Below are 24552 nucleotides of genomic sequence, written 5' to 3' on the forward strand. Positions count from 1 at the left end.
ACATAAAAGATGGAAAAAAATGAGCTGAAAACTGTAGTAAGAAAAATGGAAGGAAAAGGAAAATATAAATGGATATATAGTAGGCTAACTAAATAAATATATAATGGAACTCAAATTAACAAATGGAATATAGACAATAACAAGAGAACAGGTAAAGGAACTGACAATTAAGGAAGTGGGACAACGAAAAATGGAATTTGGAAGTGGCAAATGAAACAAGTTTGAGTAGAGAGCCGGTATGATTCGGACAGTGGGATGGTCCGGCCATCACACTTATTGTAAAGTGTATGGGACTGAGTGCCGCGAGATTTTGTGTGAATGTGCAAAACTTTGTTGCCTTGGCCCACAAAGGGACAACCACGCCCTCAGAGCTGTTATTTTCGATGCAATTCCTATTTTATGTTTTTCTGCATCTCGTATGTAATATTTTCAGGGTGTATCATAAGCTCTCGCTTCAAAAACGTGCCAATTAGCGAGATGTAAATTATTTCGGTGACGGAGCGATGCACGGCGAAGGTATTGCCGTATAACATAATCACCCAGCTCTCGTGCTGGAAAAGGAGTGTGACCACACATTTGCTTTTTTATAGTCGTGATGATTCGGACGGTTGATTTTTTCATGATTTTTATAAAACTTATATGAATTTAAACATTATAGGTGTTGCAACGGTTATATAAAGGTTAATTTGGTTGATTTATATTCAGATATTATGCTTGTGAGAAGAGAAGGAAGCCATAATACCAAAAATTTTGAGATGTTTCTTGTAGTTCTCCTTTTATTTATTTCCCCTCTAAATATTGAGAGGATACTTTGTCCTTATATAAATGTTTTGTAGAAGATATAATCTTGTTTATTAGCTAATCAAACTTAAGTTATATTAATATTATGACGAGTATCATGAGTGTCCGTACCATCCCACCTCCCAGGCCGAACCATCACCACGGGTGGGGATGGTTCGGACGATTTAGAAACTTGTCTTTCACCACCTACATCTGAAAACTGGAAATAGCTACGAGTGTCATATTAGCAGCCTAAAGAGCCAAAGGATGGAGGAACATTTTGAGATCAACAAAATATATATATATTACACTATTACTTAAACTTCTTTTTCTAAAAATATTTTTCTAAAAAGTGTCCGAATCATACCGGCTCTCCTATATACATACAATTAATGGAAAGAATCAATTAATAGAAGAGGAAATATACGACAACTTCTTTCATCAGTGACATGCATTGTTGAAGGCAGACACACAAACAGACAGTCAGAGTGCAAGCTGTGGAGCAGAGATGGAGAACATTATTCATTTTGTGCTACGTACCCTGTATATGGTGCTCGTTTCTGCAAGACACAAGAAGAAGAGCGATAGAACTGCAACTTGCAACCGTACCAGGAAGCCGAATTAAGATGAAATAATTGAAAGATTTCTATTCGAAGACGATCGAAAGACTGAAGGAGAAAAAAAAAAATACTACACCGGCAAGAGAGAAAAGATTAGAAGAGTGATCTCTGCAGTATATTCTACTTTAAGGACTAGTATTTACTCTATCTCTATATTCATTTCCATCTAGTGCTTGGGCAATGTTCTCCGTCCCCACATTTTTTCTTATTGTCCAGGGGGAGGCCGACAGGTACCGCCCCCCTCCCTTGTTGTGCTTTCCTTCCTACCATTGTATCTTTTTAGTTTCATGGTGCTACCTACACATGTACTAATAGTTGTATAATCACACACTGTCCTGCCTGGGGATTGGGATGGCATGTTCCTCCCTTCTCCCTTGTTGTTTATCTGCAACAATAAACTATCAATCAATCAATCATCAATCAATAGGAGGTGCCGTTGTAAAGGCAATACCTCCGACACCATCACATCACATCAGTGTGACATGACTGTGAGTACCCTGGGGGCTGGGGGGAACCCCGGGGCCCTGCGTGGGGAGGGCGGTAGAGGAGGCACCGCAGGGCACGAAGGAGGGAACCTCAGGGAAGGTGGCACTGGGTGGCGGTGAGCCCCGACCCGCGGACAGTAGGGCACCCTTTCCGGGGCGCGGCCCACAGCTCGCTGCTGTCTCAATAATTACACCCAAGCTTGCACCGTGCACGTTTACCTATTACAAACTTACCGCTTACGTAGTGCCCGTTTACCTATTACAAGCTTACGTAGTGTAGGTTTACCTATTATAAGCTTAAGTAGTGCAGGTTTACCTTCTACAAGCTTACGTAGTGCAGTTTTACCTTTTACAAGCTTACGTAGTGCAGTTTTACCTAATACAAGCTTACATAGTGCAGGTTTACCTATTACAAGCTTATGTTGTGCAGGTTTACCTATTACAAGCTTATGTAGTGCAGGTTTACCTACTACAAGCTTATGTAGTGCAGGCTTACCTATTACAAGCTTATGTAGTGCAGGCTTACCTATTACAAGCTTATGTAGTACAGGTTTACCCAGTACAAGCTTACCTACTATAAGCTTATGCAGGTTTACCTATTACAAGCTTTTGGGGGTTCAGATGAAGGGTTGGTAATATTTCAGAATCACACACAAACTTAGTTATTAGCTTACCCATATAAGCTTTATGGGACTCGGGTGATGGCTTGGTATTATTTCAGAATCACATCCAAGCTCAACCATTTCAGGTTCACCTATATCAAGCTTTTTGTGACTCCGGTGACTGCTCAGGGATTGTTGAGGGAAGGGCAGCCTGCTAATTTTGAGACCCTGACTATTGCTGTATATGTTTTTTATTACGGAGAAAGTTTATTTTCCGGAAACCACTGAATGGTTGACTTTTCAATGCCTGATGTGCACCCGCCGCTGCCCCGTCCTGTCCCGGGCTGTGTATTTCCACCAGCCCACACCACATGCCTAATAAATGTAAATTAACCTAACTTAGCGTAACCTGCAAGGCCCCCCCTCACCCCCCACCCTGTGTTTTCACATTATACATCATTATATCAAAATTATTTCTGTTTTCTGAAAGTTATTCATTACTGCACTGCATTCAGGGAACAAAAGAATCCGTAATATAAGTACGTATTAGCTGCACAAGAGATGGCTACCCCTTCCTCAACATTAGCCCAAGCTTACCTGTTTTAAGCTTACTTATATCCATCTTACCTATAACAATCTTACCTATTGCAGTTGTGTGTTAGGTTAAGACTTCCCTCACCAATCATTCCAGTCACCACGCTGGCACTGTTACCGCCGTCCTGTTACCGCCAGTGACATCAGTGGCTCAGTGTGAAGCTTATCACACGTATTTATCCTTAAAAATTAAGCCTAACAAAAGTAACCAAAGTAAATCTTACCTAACCTGACCTGACCTGACTTTATTAGCTATGTGGTAAAATTTCAGAAGTACACCCGTCTCCCTGCAGTATACCTCCACCCGTGTCATTGCGAAGGACACCTTTGTGGTGTTCTTTTGCACTAATTGCCGCTGCCTGTTTTTTTTTTTTTTCATTTGATAGTTTTTCATTCCTGTGAGTGCTCTGAGGCATCATTTGGGTATTACTCCAGAAGTACATCCAAGCTTCCCTACTTCACTTGCATGGGAGTTAAGACTCAAATCAGCTGTCACATTCAGTTATTTGGGTCATGCTGTTACCGTTTTTTTCTTCCTCTTAATAGTAAATTTATGGCAGAATATTGTAAAAAATTAAACATAACAAAACTAACCCAAACTAATCGGTAAAATTCCAGAATAACACCCGTCCCACTATGAAGGATGTCTTTGTGTGGTATTTACATCCTCTATTGCTGCTTCCCATTTTTTATTTTATTGTTTTTTGGTTTGTTTGAGTGTTTTGATCCATCGTTTGTTGCAGAGATGAATAATAGCCATAGTAAGACCATGTTAATCTTGACCCTCGACTCTACGGCCACCATGTTGTGCGCAGGCCACTCTGGCCTGAATGTTGTCAAGTTAGGCTAGATTTCTTTTGGTTAGGTCAGGTTAGGTTTGATTTGGTTTGGTTAGTTTTGTTACGTTTAGTGTTTTCCGATAAATATGTGTGATAGGCTTCACGCTGTGCTGTTGTTGTCACTGGCGACGGCTGCGGTGGTGAGCCAGAGGGTTATGCCGCCTGCAGCTACGCGGGTTCCCACACACATTTCATGGCTCTTTTCACAGTTGCTTTTTCTTTCTCTTCACTCTTTCCTATTGTTTTCCAGGTGGTTTAAAGTTAAGTAGAAAATATGTATGACAGCAGATCAAGTAGGAAATGAGATATTGGCATGTGAATACAGTAATGCCAATCTTGACCACATTGTCATGGCCATGTTACGGTTATTATTCACACGACAGCAAACACTGCCTCAAAACACTCCCCTTAACTTGAAAAAACTACCAAATGGAAGAAAACTCTGAAAACAGGAAACTGCAGTAAAGGAAGTGTTTACCCTCGGTGCAAATTAAGAATTTTGGGCACTCAGCACACGGCCGTGTTGCTTGCCGTCTGAACCATAAGAACGTAAGGAGTTTGCAAGAGGCCAATTGGCTTACACAAGGAAGCTTCTGTAATCCTAACCCTACCTTACCTCACTATCCATGAATTTATCCAACCTCTTCTTGAATGCATCTATGGTATTGGGTCCTTGACTGAGTTGACCTGCCATCTGGTGGCCCTGCTGGAGCCTCTGCCAGAGCAAAGCGCTGCGGCGTGCTGGGGTCCAGCGAGGCTTAATTGGCATTTTTCTGTAACTAACAAAATATCAGAGTTGTAATGGTCACTCATGTTTACACCAATAAATCTGAGTGCTGTACATTATTCATGTCGTTGTAATGAACACTGTTGGCAAAATAAGAGCATTCATCAATATATCCTACAACACTCTATCCCGTGGTTAATAGGAATGTATCAGTGCAGCCTCTTGGGTAAATATTTCCGTCATGCAAGAAAGAGAAGTCAAACAAGTCTGGCATGGTGTCATGCTCTCAAAATTTTAAAGCACTAGTGGAAGGAAGTGTTGAAAATTTTGCCACTCAACATTCCTCCAGCTGGCATGCCACTGTCTTAACATGATGCATTCCTCTGTCCCTCCAATCAGAGCATGGGAGGTTGTTTGCACTGCTGATAAACATATCGTACGCTGCCAACAACAAATATTATATTTATTTCTTATTTTTAATTTAAATCATAATACATGTATCTTTAGCATCTTATAATATTACATTTACTATATGGAATTATAAAGGCACAACATAGAGCATGTGACGATTGTTTATGCGGGAAAAAATATATTTAAATTTCCTATTTCTTGCATTTCCCCCATTTCTTAACCCTTTCACTCCGGCGACGCCGACGTCGGCGTCCGACAGGCGTCCGACAACGTCACCGTATGGAAAGGGTTAGTCCTCTTCTAAATCTCTTAATCCTCTTCCATTTCCTCTTAATCCAGTAGGGGGTGGCTTGGATAAGCGGTGGCTGAGTGGTAGCGTGCTGGGCCCACGTTCACCATGTGATGGACGATGCGAGTTCGAATCCCCACGCTACCACCTTGGATTTTTCAGTCACCGCTGAGTGGCTTAAAACTACTCACATGCTGTCCTGAAGACCACCCATCAACCCAGACTCTAAAGGAAACTGTCCAAGTGAATCAAGAACGAGTTCCGGGGCCCAGCATGAGCCAAGAGAAAATGGCGTCACTATAAACACTTGCCTGCGCCATGACGGGCTGGGGCCGACTACCATCCAGGCCCCTCAAGCAAGTCTACCAGCGCTATAGGCATAGATGTAAAAGAAAAAAAAAACTTAAGAGGAAATGGAAGTGGATTAAGAGGAATCTAGAGGAGGATTGAGAGGTTTAGAAGAGGATTAATCCTCTTCCATTTCCTCTTGACCCTTTCCATACTGTGACACTGACGTCTGCATCATGGATGGAAAGGGTTAAATACTACTAGTAAGTCAAGTGTCTATATCGTAGCTATGAGAAAAATATGTGATATCTAAATAATAGCAAAAAACTATTAAGAAATTTTTTTTGAACGTACGTTGCATGCATATTAATTTTGGTATTTCCACCAGGCCCACCAGATGACAAGTAGTGTTGTTCAGTGAAAGACCCAATGGCACCCACAACATGACTGCAAAGTCTATTCCATTCATCCACCACTCTGTTGGTAAACCAATTCTTGCCTATGTCTTTGTTGAATCTGAATTTATCTAACTTAAAACCATTGCTAAGTGTCCTACCTGGATTTACAACCAAACCCTTTTTTTTACATCTCGGCCTGCAGCACCAGTAGGCTTTTTTTTTCAGGGGCCTGGTGGTCGGCCCAAGCCTGTCACGGCGCAGGCAATTTTTATAGTGGCACCAGTTGCCAGTTATGCTTGGCTCCTGCTGCCCTCCGGAACTCATTCTTGATTCACTTGGACAGTTTCTTCTAGAGTCCGGGTTGATGGATGGTCTTTTGGACAGCATGTGGGTAGTCTTAGGCCACTCAGCGGTGACTGAAAAATCCCAGGTGTTAGTGTGGGGATTCAAACTGACGTTGTCCATGGCGCTGTGAATGCTAGGCCCACACGCTAACCACTCAGCCACCGCCATCCCATTTAGCTACATCCCCTTTATTAAAGCCCTTCATCCATTAATAAACTTCAATCAGGTCTCCTCACAACCTCCGCCTTTCTAGAGAGTGTAGATTTGAATTCTTCAGTCTGTCCTCATAAGGCAAGTTTCTCACCCCTTGAATCATTTTTGTCATTCTTCTCTGTACAGATTCTAACATCTTGATGTCCATTCTATAGTAGGATGACAAAAGCTGAGCTGCATAATTGTGATGAGGTCTAACTAGTGTAAGTAAAGTTTGAGGATGATTTCAGCGCTCCTACTGCTTACGCTCCTTGAGATGAAACCCAGTACCCTGTTTGCACGATTTTTGCCTGAATGCATTGAGCCCTAGGATGTAGGTCAGCGCCACTAAGACTCCTAAGTCTCTCTCATACCCAGACCTGCTTAGAGGAGTGTCATTTAAGAAGTAATTGTGTGAATAGTTATTCCTACCTACACTCAGAATACTACACTTCCCAACATTAAATTCCATCTGCCACTTCCCTGCCCAATCATATAGTCTGTTAAGCTCACCCTGGAGAATGCTAGCGTCCTGGTCTGATTGAATTACTCTACCGATCTTGGTATCATCTGCAAACTTACTGACATCACTGCTAATTCCTGTGTCCAAATCATTGACGTAAATGATAAAAAGCAGTGGACTCAGCACTGACCCCTGCCGGACTCCACTCGTAACACTGCCCCATTCAGATTTTTTACCATTGATTAGCACTCTCTGCTTCCAACCACAAAGCCAAGCCCCAGTCCAATTCAAAACTGTCCCATCTATGCCGTGAGCCTGTAGTTTTAGTAATAGCCAGTGATAGGGACTTTGTGGAATGCTTTAATGCAGGGGTTCCCAAACCAGGGGTCGGGACCCCAAGTGGGGTCGGAATGCTCATTATGTGGGGTCATAAAGAGGTCATGGGGTTGATGGGGTCGCTGAGGTACCCCCAAGGCCTGGGAGTACGAAATATCCAAGTAGGGATTATGAGACCATGTCAAATTCATTGCTGTATAGTACTTTCATTGAGAAAAAATAACAAGTCATATAATAAATTATAATTGCTTCAAGCAGCCTTACACGAACCACGACTGACCGTTGAATCCCCCCTCTCCCTCACTCCCTTACAACCCTCCCCCGAGTCAACTGATATTACATCACAACCGCAACTTCTGATCTTCGGAAGATTTCTAAAGGAGAGCTCTGTCATTGAGGAACTGCTTGCTTGCAAATCACTCGAAACTACAACAAAACGTTAGGATATATTTAATGCTATAGATAAGTTCTTCACTGAAAACAACCTGGACTGGAGTAAAGTAATTGAATGTAGCATGGATGGTGCCCCATCAATGATGGGTAAGAATATTGAAGTGCGTGGAATTCTATCAAGAAAACACCCTCACATTAAAATAAACCACTGTATCATCCATCGTCAGAGTTTGGCTCCAAAAGACATGTCTCCGAACTTCGCTGATGTGATGCAGGTAGTCATTTCTATTGTCAATTATGTGAAGGTCAGGGACCTGAATTCTCGCATGTTCAAACAGTTGTGCATCACTGAAAATTCTAATCACCACACTCTGCTAATGCACACTGCTGTCAGGTGGCTGGCACGAGGAAAAACTTTGGAAAAGGTTTTCATTCTTTGCCGTGAAGTGGCCACATCCTTGCAAGATCAGGGGCACTAGAATTATTGTTATTTTCGTGATCCACACTTTCTTGCTCGCCTTGCACTTCTGACTGACGTTTTTGAGCACATTAATAAGTTCAACACTGAACTTCAAGGAACAGAGAAATGGGTGTTTGACCTTCAGGGTACAATAAAGGCTTTTGTCAGCAAACTGCAGATACTACAAGAAGCTGAAGCTGATAGTTACTCTCATTTCCATCACTACTTGGAATTTACAGCTACAAAGGATATTGACTTTGATGAAGCACTGGATCTCACAGTAGAGAAACAGGATTTACTTAATTATTTGCAGAATCTGAGAATGAATATGAATGCTAGATTCCCAAAGTTGCTAACCGAGTCTTTTGATTTTGTGCAATTTCCATTCAAAACTGATGCAAAACAGTGTGGTTCTATTGCACTTGAAATGGCAGAGTAGCATGTTATGTAGTGTTTTTAGTATCACCAGTTTGTAATTGCCAAATTTGAGAATTCCATTTTGATTACCTTTCTTTTGTAAGTAAAATCTAAATATGTTTTATGTGTTAATTTCTCCTTTACATAAATACCATCATGTGACCAAAAATTCACAATAGTGCTGTAAAAGTAGAAGTAAACATAAACACTTGGGATATTTATATATATATATATATATATATATATATATATATATATATATATATATATATATATATATATATATATATATATATATATATATATACATACTTGGGGTCGCACTGAACAGTTTAAAGTGCTGAATGGGGTCGTGCTAGGAAAAGCTTGGGAACCCCTGCTTTAATGAGATCTAGATATAGTATGTCATAGTTTTCATCTCTGTCAACTGCCTTGATTACTTTAGTGTAGAAGGCAAACAGGTTAGTAATGCAAGACCTACCTTCGGGAACCCATGCTGTGAGTCATGAATGGACATGTTTCCGGTTCTGGGAAGAGCCTAGAAATGCATTGTGCCACATACCAATGATAACCTTAATGCAGGATTCACTGGCACAGACAAAAATATCTTCCCTGGAGTATTTTTGTCCGTACTCCTGCACATTGGCATGAAGCACCAACGCCTTTGGGTTAGGTCTCCAGGCATTGCTAGCCACTAGAAACATACACCTAAAGTTGGCGCCGTGGCAGCCTTCTTCCGACTAGCTACCTCGTGACGTCATGACCAATCAGCACCCGTTTCCAAGCCACATGATTTTTCCTCAACTTAAATATTAACCATATTTTATACCACATTCACTATTTTACATGAAGAAAAAATATTACCATAGCTGAATTTAGGGCCTATTTTATCCATACAGACAGAATTTGAAATACAGTCGTCCCTCAAATAGTACGGTTTCCAATAGTACGGTTTCGGTTTTATACGGATTGTCATGGAAGATTTTTTTAGGATTTTTTAATTTCCCGCTCATCGCACCAAGTAGCATGGCGTGAGTGGCAACACTGCTCTACCAGACTGCCTCTCACCCCATGCACATTCCCTCAGTCCGTGTGTGTGCACAACATCAGGAACACTTGTTTTGCCAGATTGAAACCAATGCGCTTTCCCTAAGTCTGTGTGTGCACAACCTCAGCTACGCTTCTGCATTACCACATAACATGAACATGGGGCTCAAGATACAAGCCAAAACACCTACTGAATGCACCCCAAAGCGTTCGAGAAAGGTATTCACCTTGCAGAGGAATTCAGATTTAGAAGAAGTTACGTTTTGGTACGAGTTACGCTGCGGTAGGGAGAGCTTACCGCGTGGCTCAGCTTCTACTCGCCGGCCAAAATTGCCAGTTATGCATTTTCTGATGTAGTGTTTACACGCTGGGCAACGGAGCCATCCTGGCAGCGCTGCCTTCCACATTGCCAGCGAGCAAGCCATGTCATACACTCACTCTCTCATAAGCCCCAAATACACTGCCGAATTTTGTCTCACGAATGTGCGCGAATATGCAAGTCATCCTGTGTCGCGAACAAGTTCGGCATCTTTCTTGCCTGTTCTTGGCCGTTCGGGGACATGTCTGCGTCCACCATACGACTTTTGACAGTTGGTCACGACCGCCACGAAAGTTTCATGTTACATGAAAAATTCGCGGCCGTTCGCCGAATGTGCACGAATGCAAAATGGACGCCGAATTGTCGCCGACATGTCGCAGACAATTCGGCGTCCGATTCGCGGTGTTCGGCGAATTGTCGCCGAATTTTGACCGTTGAAATTTAAATTTTATTGGCAAATTTGTCGCCGACATGTCGCCGACTATTCGGGGACATGTCGCCGAATGGCCAAGACTATTCGGGGAGATGTCCCCGAATATTCGGCGAATTAATCACGACACGGCAAACGGGTCGCGGTGGGAGGTGTACACGGGGGTCTGTCTATCTATCTATCTATCTATCTATCTATCTATCTATTTATGTATTATCTTTCTATCTATCTATCTATCCATCTCTCTCTCTCTCTCTCTCTCTCTCTCTCTCTCTCTCTCTCTCTCTCTCTCTCTCTCTCTCTCTCTCTATATATATATATATATATACGGAATAAAATAATACTATAACAATAAATAGTAAACAAGAAAATATGAAAAACAAGAAGAATCATGAATATATAAAATAGGTATGGAACTAACATTTTCATTTATTTCATAACTAATTTACTATTTATTACTTTATTTATTTCTTAATATCATTATTCTGCCATTATTTAACCTTTGTTTCATTTTCAGTTATTTAGATTTATTTCTTCTTTCAGTTACTGGTTTGTTTACTGATATTACGTAAACATTCATTCATTCTAAAATATTTGTAAGAGAGCAAAACAAAAACAATCACATTTATACATTTTATTACACATACTATCATACATATTACCACATATTACCACACATGGTATTTACTCGCCCACAATTCTGTCCTGCCAGGCCACTGCTCCCCGGGTGTTGTAGTAGTCCATGAGGTAAGCGCGGATTCCCGTGCTTTTATATGCCACATGGGCATCAGATGATCAGCTGTCAGAAATCTTGGCACTGTCGGAGAATTGTCCCCGACATGTCGCCGACACTTCGGGGACATGCGAAGACAATTCGGAGACTTGTCGCCAGTTATTCCGCGACAGAAAAAACCGTTAAAATTTCAGATTTTGAGCTCGGCGACATGGAGGTCGACTAGTCGGCAACATGTCTCCGAACTGTCCCCGAATTGTCTTGAGCATTCGCCGACATGTCGCCGACATGTCGCCGAATGGTCACGAACTGTAAGAATCTTGGTCATGTCGGCGAACCGGTCGCCGAATTTTTCACGAAATGATTCGGCGTCAAGTTCGTGGCCAAAATTCGGCAGTGTATTTGGGGCTTTACTCTCTACCACAGTTGCTATTGCTCTCTAATTCATAACTGAAAATAAGATACGAAACGGTAATTATGGAGATTGACTCCGCGCCTCCAAAATACGACATTACGCCTCCATATTATAAAGTCAAGGGACGGATATTTAAACTACTACAACCGAATTTTAAATATCCTGACCTCTAATGGGGGGGAGGCTTCGCTCCCGTCGACCCCCCCCAGCGTGGTAACACTACAGTGACTGCAGCAGAAAATGCATAACTGTCAACTTGGGCCCGTGGGTAACAGCTGAGCTAGGCGGGACTCGGATTCCGTAGGAGTACCCAGGAGTGTTTCAAGGGGGGCACTAATTTTATACGGATTTTCGAATAGTATGGGAGTCCTGGGTATTATTTGAGGGACGACTGTAAATATGTTGACTGGAAATATGTCCATTAAACTATATTTATCTAGAGTCTAGATGGTCCCGAATGCTCCTGGCTATAATTGTCTCCAGCATCTTGCCTACAACTGATGTTAAGGAGAAAATCTGCTGTGGATTAAAATTGCATCTATGGTCATGAATAATTTGTATGTTGTATATACACTTGACCCTCGATTTAATGGACCCTGATTTAACGGATTTCGGATTTAACGGACCACAAAATCTCAACGGACCCCGGCTATAGAAACATCAGAATCCTAGACAGAAAGCCATCGGGCTGTGTCTTGAGGCCGCGCCGCACAAATTACACCCACACACACTGTCTCATGGCCTCTAGCTCCGCCCACTTTTCGGCTGCTGGACAGGACGCATTGTATAGTGTGTGTCCGCTTTTATGGGGAAAATTAGAAACTGTAGACATCTTGTGCTTGTGCACACGCGTGCAGACAGCCCTGGTCGTGCGCCGGGTCCGGCCCCGAACAGCTGACGGGCGGCTGATGGCGATGACGAGCGTTGGCGGCGAGGCCCTCGCATCAGCGTCACCCACATGGCATCCCCATTGGGGCCCGCGCTAGTGTGGCTGCGTTTATTATGGGTTTGGGCCTCTCAATTTGCCAATTCCCATCCTCCACATGTTGCACATGACTCCTTTCCTTTCTTCCATCTCTTCTTTTTCAAAAAGAAGAGATGGAAGAAAAGAAAGAAGTCCCACACAACATGTGGAAAATAAGAATTAGCAAATTGAGGAGCCCGGGCCCACAATAAACACAGCCACACACACACACACACACACGGGCCCCAACGAAAGCACCACTCGGGCAGCGCCAATCAGGGTTGGCAGGTTATCGGGTTTCCCGCCAAATGTGGCGTTTTTTTTATCTTCGCTGGCGGGCAAATTTTTATGCTGGCGGGCTGGCGTTTTTTTGGCGGATTTCTGTCCTGCTTGGCGATTTTTTGGCGTCCTTTTGTCATTTTGTCCAGTAAATTTCAAATTATCCTTACTTTCAAAATTATCTTCGAGGTCATATGATTCATAAAACATGTAGCCTAGTTGACTGGTGAGCGACGAGAAGAATGTTCGCACTCAGCTGCTAATGATGATCCCTGCCCGCCCTCACACCCTGGGTCAGGGTCACTCCCTGCCCGCGACCTCTCCCCACTAGTTACCCTTCCCTCTCCGTGTCTCTTCCCTTTCCCTGGTCACGTACATCAGGTCAAGAGGGGATCAGATCAGATGAAATGAACATTAAGAAAATAATTTTTTGTTGTTTTATGAAAATTTTGAATTAATTTTTCTCCGCCATTTTTTTACTGACTTTCTTGTGACATGCACATCTGATAATTCACTGTTATTCTAACAATTTGTCAAGATGTGTTTTTGAAAACTGTAAAAACTGTAAAAATATTTTTTTTACTTATGAAATTGTTTTTGGAAAATTTTCCCATATATCGAAACTATGCTGTTTTACAAAAAAACATCTTGACAAATTCTACTACGATACACGATCTTGTATTTCCTAAAGTTTCATGAAAATCGTGCTGAAAGTAAAACCAAAAAATAATTTTATGTTCATTTTGTACTAGTTCTGAGAAAAATGTGATTAAAGTTTTGCTGAAGTTCTTCGGCCCAATGAAAGTACTATACTGTCAATGCTACTTTCATATGAATTTTATGGGATCAGTAATCACATATCAGTGAGTGCATAAAAAGATTTGTTGATGCATGAAAGGTTTTGTGGATGCACAAATCTCACCCATGGACATGTGCAATGATATGAATGTGGAGGCTGTTCTCCAGCAAAAAAACCAAGATCCACGAAGCAACACTTTTTCTATGAGTCCCCTGATGAGCCCATCAATGATGCTCTTAAAAAAATTGGAGGTGAACTTCTTCAATGTGGTAGCGGATGCTGCTATCTCATCACTACAGAAAAGAATGCAGACCTTGAGAGAAGTGAGAGACAGGTTTGGTGTGCTCACAAGCTTCTAAAACTTGTCAAATAAGGAGCTGATAAAGCAATCAGTAACCCTCAGTAACACCTTAAGTTATGGAGGACAATCTGATGTAGATGGAAAAGAGTTGGCACAAGAGCTAAAGAATATGCCTGAACTGCTATCTAAAAACATGACAGCACTTGAGCTGCTGACTCATCCATTAAAAGCAACTTACAGAGATCTATCCTAACCTCTGGGTTGCCCTCAGAGTAGCTGTTACCTTGCCAGTGACAGTGGCTGGAGCAGAGAGAGTTTTCCCAAGCTCAAGCTAATAAAAAACTTACCTGAGGTCCACCATGATGCAAGACCGCCTCAGTGGACTTTCTGTCATTAGTATTAATCATGTCGCGTCTGAAAAGATTTCTTATGATGACATCATTGATGATTTTGCCTTAAGAAAAGTCAGGATGATTAGGTATTAATAATAAAACTGCTACATACTCTTAAAGCTTCTAAGTATTTTTTTTTATTTTGCTATTTGCTAGTTGGCAATCATATTTCTTTATATAGCTAGATTGTGTGATGTATTTTCTGTTCAGTATATTTTTGTATATATTTTGTTTGCAATTTGTTTTGGAATCATATTATTATTCATAAATGATAAGATTTATTTGTGGTTTCTGTTGCAAAGAAAGTTTATTCATCCCTGAATCACAGAACAATAAATGAAGGGGTACTTAATTTGCATATTTTAAAGATCTCCTATGGTCTCAATGTGCGCCTAAAAGTAAAAGTGATACAGGCGATACAGGGGCAGGGCAGGTGTGGCATGTGACGATAATCAAAATATTAATACTAAGAACTGCCACTGAAGTATTCCTGCTTGTTTTCCTGCTTGACTTTCTGGCATGTCACTCCATCATCACCAGTCTCTTCCTCTAATTCTCCCCCCCCTCCTCCTCCTCCTCTGCCGTCAACAACTGGAGCCACCAGTGAGGGGCAGCGAGGCAAGGCCGCCTCGCTGTCTCCCTGGGGACCAACAGCAGGAAACGTCAAAACTCTTCCATCACTAAATCCTTTCCATTTTTCACTCAGGAGTGGACAGAGTACTGGAGCACCCGATGGCACTTAGACAGAAGAGGGCGTGGCATTAACAGCCCATCTCATGCACCCCAGGATGTGGTGTTGGCCATGCTGGGAGGAGCACAGTGCCAGGAGACAGTTGCTGAAGTGAGGGTCTGAGGCAGACGCTGTGCTCAGCACTCTCTGTGTCCACGCTGCCATAACCTCAGGACTCCTTGGTGCATCCCTTGCCTCGCCTGCCGCTTGGTCCCTGGGTATGGCGTCGGGGGAACCTTGCTGCCTGCTGCAGCTTCCCTGAGGTTCCTGCAAGACCCTCACCCCAGGAGTGGTGGGCAGGGGAGGCTGCAAGGCTGGGCAGCAGCCTGAGTGGTGGGACCAGCAGGAACACTGCCACTGCTGTGAGGACCAGAACCACCACCACCACCAACAACAACAACAACAGTAACACCACCATCACCTTGCTGCTGGTATCTCCAGAAAGGAAAGGGAAAGTTTGAGTGTGACAAGATTTGAGACTGGGGGAAAGTTCAGCAGACACAGCCTTGCACACACTGGTGAGGGAAACCATGAGTGGCCAGCGTGTGGGGAAAGACTCCCTGGGAAGGCTGACCTCAGCAAATACACCCACACACTCTGCTGAAAGACCTCAAGAATGCCATCACTGTGGCAAAAGGTTCAGTTTGAAGGGTGACCTTAAGAGACACAGCCTTACACACACTGGTGAAAGACCTCATGAATGTGAAGTTTGTGGAAAAAGGTTTACACAGAAGGGTAACCTCGACAAACACACCCTCAGACACACTGGTGAAAGACCTCATGAATGTGAAGTTTGTGGAAAAAGGTTTATACAGAAGGGTAACCTTAACACACACACCCTCACACACACTGGTGAAAGACCTCATGAATGCCATGACTGTGGCAAAAGGTTCAATATAAAAAGTCACCTCAAGAAACACACCCTTACCCACACTGGTGAAAGACTTCATGAATGTCAAGTTTGTGGAAGAAGGTTTACACAGAAGAGTGACCTGAACAAACACTCCCTTACACACACTGGTGAAAGGCCTCATGAATGCCAACACTGTGGCCAAAGGTTCACCGAGAAGGGTGTCCTCAAGAAACACACCCTTACACACACTGGTGAAAGGCCTCATGAGTGTGAGGTTTGTGGTGACACATTCATAATGAAGAGCCAGCTCAAGGTACACACTTATAAACACACTGGTGAAAGGCCTCATGAGTGTCTGGAATGTGGGAAAAGGTTCACTTGCAAGCAAACCCTGGAGCGTCACATCTTCAGACACTCTGGCCTGAGAGAGTTCAAGTGTGATGTGTGTGGGAAGCACTTCAAAACAAAGAAGGACATTGCCCAGCACATGAAGACCCATTTCTGAGGTGCTGTGTTGTGCTGCAGTGCTGCTGTGTGAGGGACCATCTTGACAGGGAACCAGTCATCAATACCACCTGGAGAGGACTGGCACCGTGCTGTGGCTGACTGCTAAGAGATGCACCAACAAGCCGCACCCTAGTGAACAAGTCTGCCACGAGCTAGAGTGGTGACAACTCTGTCATCTTGCCCCGGCACAGTGCAGCAGCGGTGACTTGGGCCGCCAGAACAGACCATCAACAGGATTATCAAGGAGACGCTCTGTGAAGGTTTGTCAAGTTTCCCTGCGCTCCACAAGAAACCCGGCCAAGCAGAGACTACTGGTGCAGACTGCCGGCCTGGGAGCTGTGATAGACGGAGCGCTTGTTTGGTTTGCTGCCCCAAGGGAATTGCAGGCAGAATATGTAATCGTGCAAGGCATGCACACCATGAACACTCCAGTGGTGTTTGTCAAGCCCTATATTGTTGGCCAGTGGCCGGGGTGAGTGCATGATGGACAGACAAATGGCTCCAGCTGGGAAGGAGGGGGAGGCAGGGGGATGAGCACTGTGCTGGGACTAGGGGGAGATAAAGGCACAGGCAGTACAACAGTGTGCCATGTGGAACACCGAGAGAAAAATAACTGAAGAATACAGAAGAAGGAAGACCAGAGAGGGATGAAGGAAGCAATGCTAGGCATCAGAGGTCTGAAGAAGAAGAGGAAGAAGATGCAAGGAACTGAAGAATACAAAAGAAGGTAGACCAGAGAGGGAGGAAGGAATGCTAGGATACAGAGGTCTGGAGAAGAGGAATGAATGAAGAGTGAGCGTAGAATGAATGAAGAGGAATGAAGAATGAAGATGAAGGAAGAAGGAAGAGGAAGAAGAAGGTGCAGGCACTCTGTGGGTGAGTGCCCTGCTCACAGGCCATGAAAGGGGCCGTGTGCCTGCTGGACGCCGCCTGCTAGGGAACCGCGGCCACCCTTGTCTGAGGCAGCTGCTGACCTCCTGCCTGCACCCTCGGCCAGGCCCACAGACACACCACAGCGGGTAAGTGATGTGGCTGCTCTATAGTCTGCACACACACACACACACACACACACACACACAGAAGGTAGTGAAAGTAATCAAAGAAAATGAGGCACTGGTAAGAGGCACGGTTGAGAAAAAGAAAGTGTGTCATTGTGTTCGGTGTCAAGGACGAGAAAACCCCAAGCAAATCTGTGAGGGAAAACAACTTGAAAGATGTAGTGAAGAAAATCGTGCAGAGGGTACAAGAAGAGGGAAGAGACCTGGTGAAAGAAATAGATGACTGTCATAGGATTGGAAAATACAATGGCGAAAGAGATAGACCAATTAGGGTACGATTTAAGGCACAGAGCGAAACAGAAGAGGCCCTGGCAGGAGCTTGGAAGCTAGCGGGAGAAGAAGACACCAAAATGATGTGGCTGAGAAAAGATGTGAATGAACAGACGCAGGGAACAGAAGAGTCGTGGGGAGGAAGACTCCTGCAACTGGCAATGGAACATGTACAGTTACGCTACGAAGTGTTGAGACAGTTTGCAATGACTTTCGTTCAAATAATGCATAATATTATTCGAAGGAAAGGGATGTTTAGGAGTGATTTTCTTATAGATACACAAAATATAATATTGAGAAAGAAAATAAATTCAATAGAGTGGAAGGTTTTACCTTATAACTATATATTAGGCAGCTTTGCCGAAACATTTTGATACAGATTTCGTTCAAGACATTAAGAGTCAAATGAGTTCTATGTTAAGACTAAATATATATATATATATATATATATATATATATATATATATATATATATATATATATATATATATATATATATATATATATATATATATATATAACTGCACAAATATATTGCTCTTTCTTTCAATGTAGTGATAGACCCTATAGTATAAAATAATAGGAAAACATAATTAGCTGCACTTCATTTGATGAAATGCGAAATAAATACTACATAATGAACTCGCATTTGATGATGACGTCATCGGGAACGACATTCATGCATGACTATATAAATCTTGTGTGTGTAAAATCAAAGAGATTCTGAAAAATAAATCACAAAATCAATTATCTATATTTCTGATTAACGGTAAAATCCAAGGAGAAGTATCGACAAGTGGCCAGACATATAATTCAAAACTGCACAAGACACACGACAGACGATGCGATATAGCTTATTGTCCGGGTAGAGGAGAGACGACGCTTGGCCAGCTCTGCATTGCTAGCCTAGCACTTTCTTCCATTCATCACTCGAGTTAATTATATACATCTGATCAAAAATATTATTTATAACTTGTAGGTATGAATAGTGAAGTGACCTCTACTCCGCTCCCGCGGACTGTAAAAGTGTAAATGAATGTGGCTACATAGCCTATCATTCCAATATGTTTCTCTTTGCCACATTCAAGGCGAGGCATCAAGACTAGACCTGGTAGTTAGCAAGGAGCCGGAAGTAATAGAAAATCTTATAGTAGATTGTCCAATAGCAAAGAGCGACCATGCGGTTGTGGAAATTGAAGTAAAAGAAAAGAGAACGATTGACCGAAAAGAGGATCACAAAATTGTGAGAAGTAACTACTGTAAGGCAGACTTTGTTAGCATGAGAACTTTTTTTGAAAATGCAAATTGGAGTGGGCTGTACAAAGCCAAGAGTACACAGGATAAGTGGGAAGAGTTTTTAAAACAATACAAGGAAGCCAAAAATAGATATGTCCCTAAGGTAACCAAAAAGGATGTTGGTAAAAGGAGTGGTTTAACAAAAGATGCAAGGCAGCTAGAAAGAGAAAGGAGGAAGCTTGGAAGGGATGGAGGAGACGAAGAAGAATCAACTCGTGGAACGATTTAAAAAAAGCAAGGAATGAATATACAAAGATTAGAAGAGAAGCAAAACGGAAATATGAAAAAGATATAATCGACAAGTGCAAAGACCAACCCAAGCTATTCTATAGACATGTGAACGGCAAATTAAAGAATAGAGAAACAATCGATAAACTGAAAATGGATGGAACTACATATGAGTACCCAGCAGAGATAGCAGAAATGATGAACAACAGCTGCCATAGCGTTTTCACAAAAGAAAACGAATTTGCACAACCACCATGCCAGGAAAGAGGAAGGGTTGTGCAGGAGATACAGTTAACCCTTTCTTTGGTAAGCGCTCGCAACGAGACTATCCCCTCAGGCGCGCTCGGGCACCCCAGCGGGGGAAGGGGATTTCTTTTAACCGCTGTATCTCAAAAACTATTCATCACAGCTATAAAATAAAAACACTATTGGAAAGAGGAGGCCAAGATCTATAAGATTCAGTTATGTAAGCCTCTCCTGAGAACGTACAGGCACGTTCAGGAGATGTTTTTTGCTCTGAGTGCGACTGGCGCTCGCCGCGAGCTTTTAGCACCACCAGCAAGTGACACTAGTGCTCGCTCTTTTAGCCTCTGTATCTCAAAAACTATTTATCACAGCTAAAAAACAAAACTCCATTGGAAAGAGGAGGCCAAGATCTATACGATTCAGTAATGTAATCCTCTCCTGCAAATGTACAGGCACATTCAGGGGGTGTTGCCTGTGAAGACGTACATTTATACGTGCGTGACGGTCAGCCGCAAGGCAACTACTGAGTTAGATCTCTTGATGATGGGGTGCTGGCAGGGCAGTATTGCCAACTGCAAAATATACAACTATTTGGTCAAAATATCAGTCATGTGATAGGTGAAGCTATGCAAAAATGTCGCTATATTGGTCAACAACATCCACCAGTTGCTCGTCCATATATTTTCCGCGCTGGGCTGATATGATTTTCCACCATATTTAGTGTAGAACTCACTCAATTGGCAATCCTGTGTTGTGAGAAATAGTGTTGGAACACTCTCATACGTGTGAGATTTGAGTGCAGCTGGATTTCGCAGCGAGCGTTTAGCACCACCAGCAAATATGCAATGAAAGGGTTAATGGTGCAGGAGGTCATGGAAAGCTTGAACAAGCTGGATGTAAGAAAGGTGATGGGGCCGGGTGGAGTATCAGGGTGGATCTTGAAAGAATGTAGTGAGCAACTTGCAGAGAAACTGCACTCCATAATGAGTCCCTCCCTGAGTGAAGGAAGGGTACCACAAGACTGGAAGAGAGCAAACGTATTACTAATTTTTAAGGGAGGAAAGAGAGAGGATGGTTGTGAAGATATGCGAGAGGCTGGTTAAAAAGAGGTGGTCGGATTTCTTAGAAAGTGAGAAAATGATCTCGGATTACCAGTTTGGATTCAGGAGAGGGAGATCTTGTGTCACCAACTTGTTGTGTTATTACTCAAGGGTGACAGATTTAATACAAGAGAGAGAGAGAAGGCTGGGGTGATGGAGTGTACCTGGATTTAAGAGGCATTGAAGCCTACAACTAACCAATTTAAATGTTCACTTAGATTTAGGTAAAACGATACCTTCACTACACCACTTCATTTCACTATTTATGACTTAATATTATAATTTGAGATGCAAATACATGTTCATTAACAATATTAAGGCACGCAGGGTTAGAAATAGAAACTAACCTAACCCGACATAACCAAACTGAAGTTAACCTAAAGCAGTTTACCTGAGCTAACCTCTATCTAGCTGAAACCTCCAATACATTATAAACTATAACCATGGTTATGTCATATTAGTTTTTTGGGGGAGGTTAGATTGCCTTCTGTTATGTCTGGCTAGGTCAAGCTAGTTTCCAAACCTGTTTGACTTCATAATACGTATAGTTAAGGAGCAGGTATTCTTATCCCTAGGGTAAAGTGTGAAGACGTGAATGATATATATATATATATATATATATATATATATATATATATATATATATATATATATATATATATATATATATATATATATATATAGGTTGTGTTTGGGACGAAAATAGCCTAGTCAGGTCCTCGGCCATGTGTATTTTGGCATAGTCTACTCTGAGCAATGAGAGCCACACGCGACCTTATTATTTGTTCACATAGGTCAACCCTGTCATTAAACAGCTAAAAACTAACATTATGACAGGGAAATGTACTCACCTGCTCCAATAATGGGATGAAAATAGCCATAGTCTGGGCCTCATCCATGTGTATTTTGGCATAGTCTACTCTGAGCAATGAGGGCCACACACGACCTTTTTACTTGTTCACATAGGTCAACCCTGTCATTAACCCTAGAATGCTAAGGACGCGTTTACACCTATTAATGCCAATTCAGGTGGATTTTACCCGTTTTGGAAAATTAAACAAAAATAGTTTAAATCATTTTTTTTATTTATTCTCAAAACACAAATAAGCTTTAACACTTTACCTTCTAGATGACATGAGGAAAATTCCTTTTTTGGGTAAAAATAAACATGTAATGGGTAATTGAAAACAGTAACCAAAAACACTGTAAATTTGCATATGCCTAATAAAAAAAAAGTAATGTATTTTCTGATATTGAGAGAAAACAGTTCAGCTACTGCAGACTTGCACTTGAGTCCTGAGAGCTCTACTCCCAATCAAGTATAGAGAGGTATTGTCACTCATAGAACGTGAAGAACCAAATTTTGGAATGAGCTTTTTTATTAGGACCTCTCGGAGGTTTTTTATGTTATAAACTACTACAATAAAATAAAATAAGATGTGGATTTTTTGTTATATACCCTATGAAGCAATTGTCGGTGAATAAAAAATATAAATAGAAATGTTCATGGCATCTCATCCTGGACGATGATTGGCTGGCGTCTCGATAAGCTCCGCCCCTTCCTCGAGCTTTAATTAGCCATTGTCTTTCATTCAACCGACGACTTCACCATCATCTTCCTGAGAAAATTCTGCATCACACGAGCATAAAATTGTAACCATAATGTAAAATCGCCTCTGAACATAAGCCGGGCCATGACAGCGTTCATGCGCATCGGCAATTGTTTACTCAAGTCAGGCTCGCCACTCACGCACAGCCCCAAGGCCAAGGCCTGAGGTGAGCGGCGAGCCTGACTTGAGTAATCAATTGCCGATGCGAATGAACACGGCGCGGCTTATGTCAATGTTTCTGAACACAAGCCGGCCATGACAGTACTATAGCATCGGCATTCATTTACGTCAGGCTCGCCACTCACGCACAGCCCCAAGGCCAAGGCCTGAGGTGAGCGGCGAGCCTGACTTGAGTAATCAATTGCCGATGCGAATGAACACGGCGCGGCTTATGTTCGGAGGCGATTTTGACCCTATGCATATTTTTACCTCGGAACGTACCCTACACCATCAGAAGCAGAAAAGCATGCAGATTTAGGATCTGTGCTTAAAAAAGTGATGCGATGAAAACCAGCTGAGTACTAAGGAGTTGAAGGGAAATAAGTGCAAAAATTATTTATTCCCTACTTCATTTAACTCTGATTTTCGTATGTGTAATTTTACATTATGGTTACAATTTTATGCTAGTGTGATGCAGAATTTTCTCAGGAAGATGATGGTGGTCTCAGTTTTTCGTAAAAATGAATGTTGGGGTCAAGAAACAGGGTGGGAGTGAGGTGTGTGAAGTCGTCGGTTTGGGCAGACAACGAGGATGGGGCGGGGCTAAGCGTGAAGGCTATAGGAGTTGCCAACGAGTGATTTCCTCCAGCTTGTATGACGATACCTTCTCTATACTTGCCTTGCTCTACTCCAGCCAGCCACAGCTTCCTGGGACACTTGGTTTACCGTAGGGGATGGCGTAAAATAATGGTAAATTTCTGGTCAAAGTTGTTTTGTATTATATATTTTTATATGATGTTTTATGTTGTTATATGTTGTTTGTTATGTTTTTATATATGTAGTTATATGTTGTGTTTTTTATGTATTGATGTTTATATGCTTGTTATATGTTTTCTATGTCGTTTTATTATGTAAATATTTTAATATTAAACAAAAAAAAATTATATATTTTTTAGCCCCTGTAAATTGTTTTTATCATCATTGAGACTTCTTCAAAACTAATATCAGTTACCTTCATGTGCACACACTCAGTGCACACAGGATAGTAGTGCCTCGGGTATATGCTTTTCTTGCACATGTGGCACCTGTGGCGGGTCTTCCGGTCACTTCTCTTGGGACAGTACTGGCACCTCACAAGAGTATTGGCACTTTCGGCTGCTACTGGGCCTGCAGAGTCTGCAGCTCTGCCATGTGAGGGGATTTTGAAGATTAGAACAATGAGAAGCTTGAGTTCCTGCCTCAGGTGTGGTGTGCATACCCTGCTTAACACCCAGGGTGTGATGAGTTCAATAACCAATTCCTGCATGAATTTCTGCCTAAAAAGGGGTTTCTCATTTTTACTTTTCTTGTTGGCTGTATGAATCACCCAGGAGCTCAAAGTTGCTTCATTGATAATGCCATACATGAGACAAAGAGACCACCTTCTTGTTTTTCTTGAAGAACTGTAGACGGAGGTCATTTGGTTGAAGACGTTGACTCCTCCTTTAGTTTTATTGTAGTACTCAATTATTTCAGATTTTCCTTCATCTGGTACTCTTCCTGTGTTGTGCATTGTTGACAATAGGAGTACTGGTTTACTTGAGGTTTTGGTTATTGGTGACGCACAAGAAAGGAGAGTCATGTCTTTTGTGTACAAGAAGGCAGATGATCCTGGAGACTGATTTTCTTTTGTCTTCATGACTGCTGGTATTTCCCTTTTCACCCCTTTTACAGTACCAACCAGAGTTAGGCCACAGTTTTCAAGCAGGTCAGTGGCAAGGGGAACTGAAGTAAACCAGTTGTCACAGGTTACATTTCGATTTGTGTGGTGGTAACAAAAAAAATGAACATAATAAATCACACGTATATACCATTGTCGGGTATACATCACCCGAAAACAACAAAAAAGTTGCATAAATGCTAACCTTGGGTAATTATCACCCACGCGATAAATAGTACATTATTATTTTTTTTTTTACAACAAAGGAGACTGCTCAAGGGCACAAAAAAGTAAACAACAATAAAAAAAAAGCCCGCTACTCGCTGCTCACAAAAAGAAACCAAAGAGGTGGCAAAAAGAGAGGTCAATTTTGGGAGGTGTCCAAATACCCTTCTCTTGAAAGAGTTCAAGTCGTAGGCAGGAGGAAATACAGAAGAAGGAAGATTATTCCAGAGTTTCCCAGCGTGACGGATGAAAG

General features: G+C 42.2%; 2 long non-coding RNA genes across 2 annotated transcripts; both read left to right on the plus strand.

Moving 5' to 3' along the window:
• Positions 1-1278: 1278 nt before the first annotated feature.
• On the plus strand, positions 1279-22044 carry LOC126986801 (uncharacterized). Its single transcript, XR_007739975.1, has 2 exons — positions 1279-1888; positions 15025-22044. It is a non-coding gene; the product is annotated as an uncharacterized LOC126986801 (long non-coding RNA).
• Positions 22045-22218: 174 nt separating this feature from the next.
• Positions 22219-23335, plus strand: LOC126986802 (uncharacterized). The gene is made up of 2 exons (XR_007739976.1): positions 22219-22382; positions 22548-23335. It is a non-coding gene; the product is annotated as an uncharacterized LOC126986802 (long non-coding RNA).
• Positions 23336-24552: the final 1217 nt, after the last annotated feature.

This window comes from Eriocheir sinensis, chromosome 63, assembly GCF_024679095.1.
Source record: "Eriocheir sinensis breed Jianghai 21 chromosome 63, ASM2467909v1, whole genome shotgun sequence".
Lineage (NCBI taxonomy): Eukaryota > Metazoa > Arthropoda > Malacostraca > Decapoda > Varunidae > Eriocheir > Eriocheir sinensis.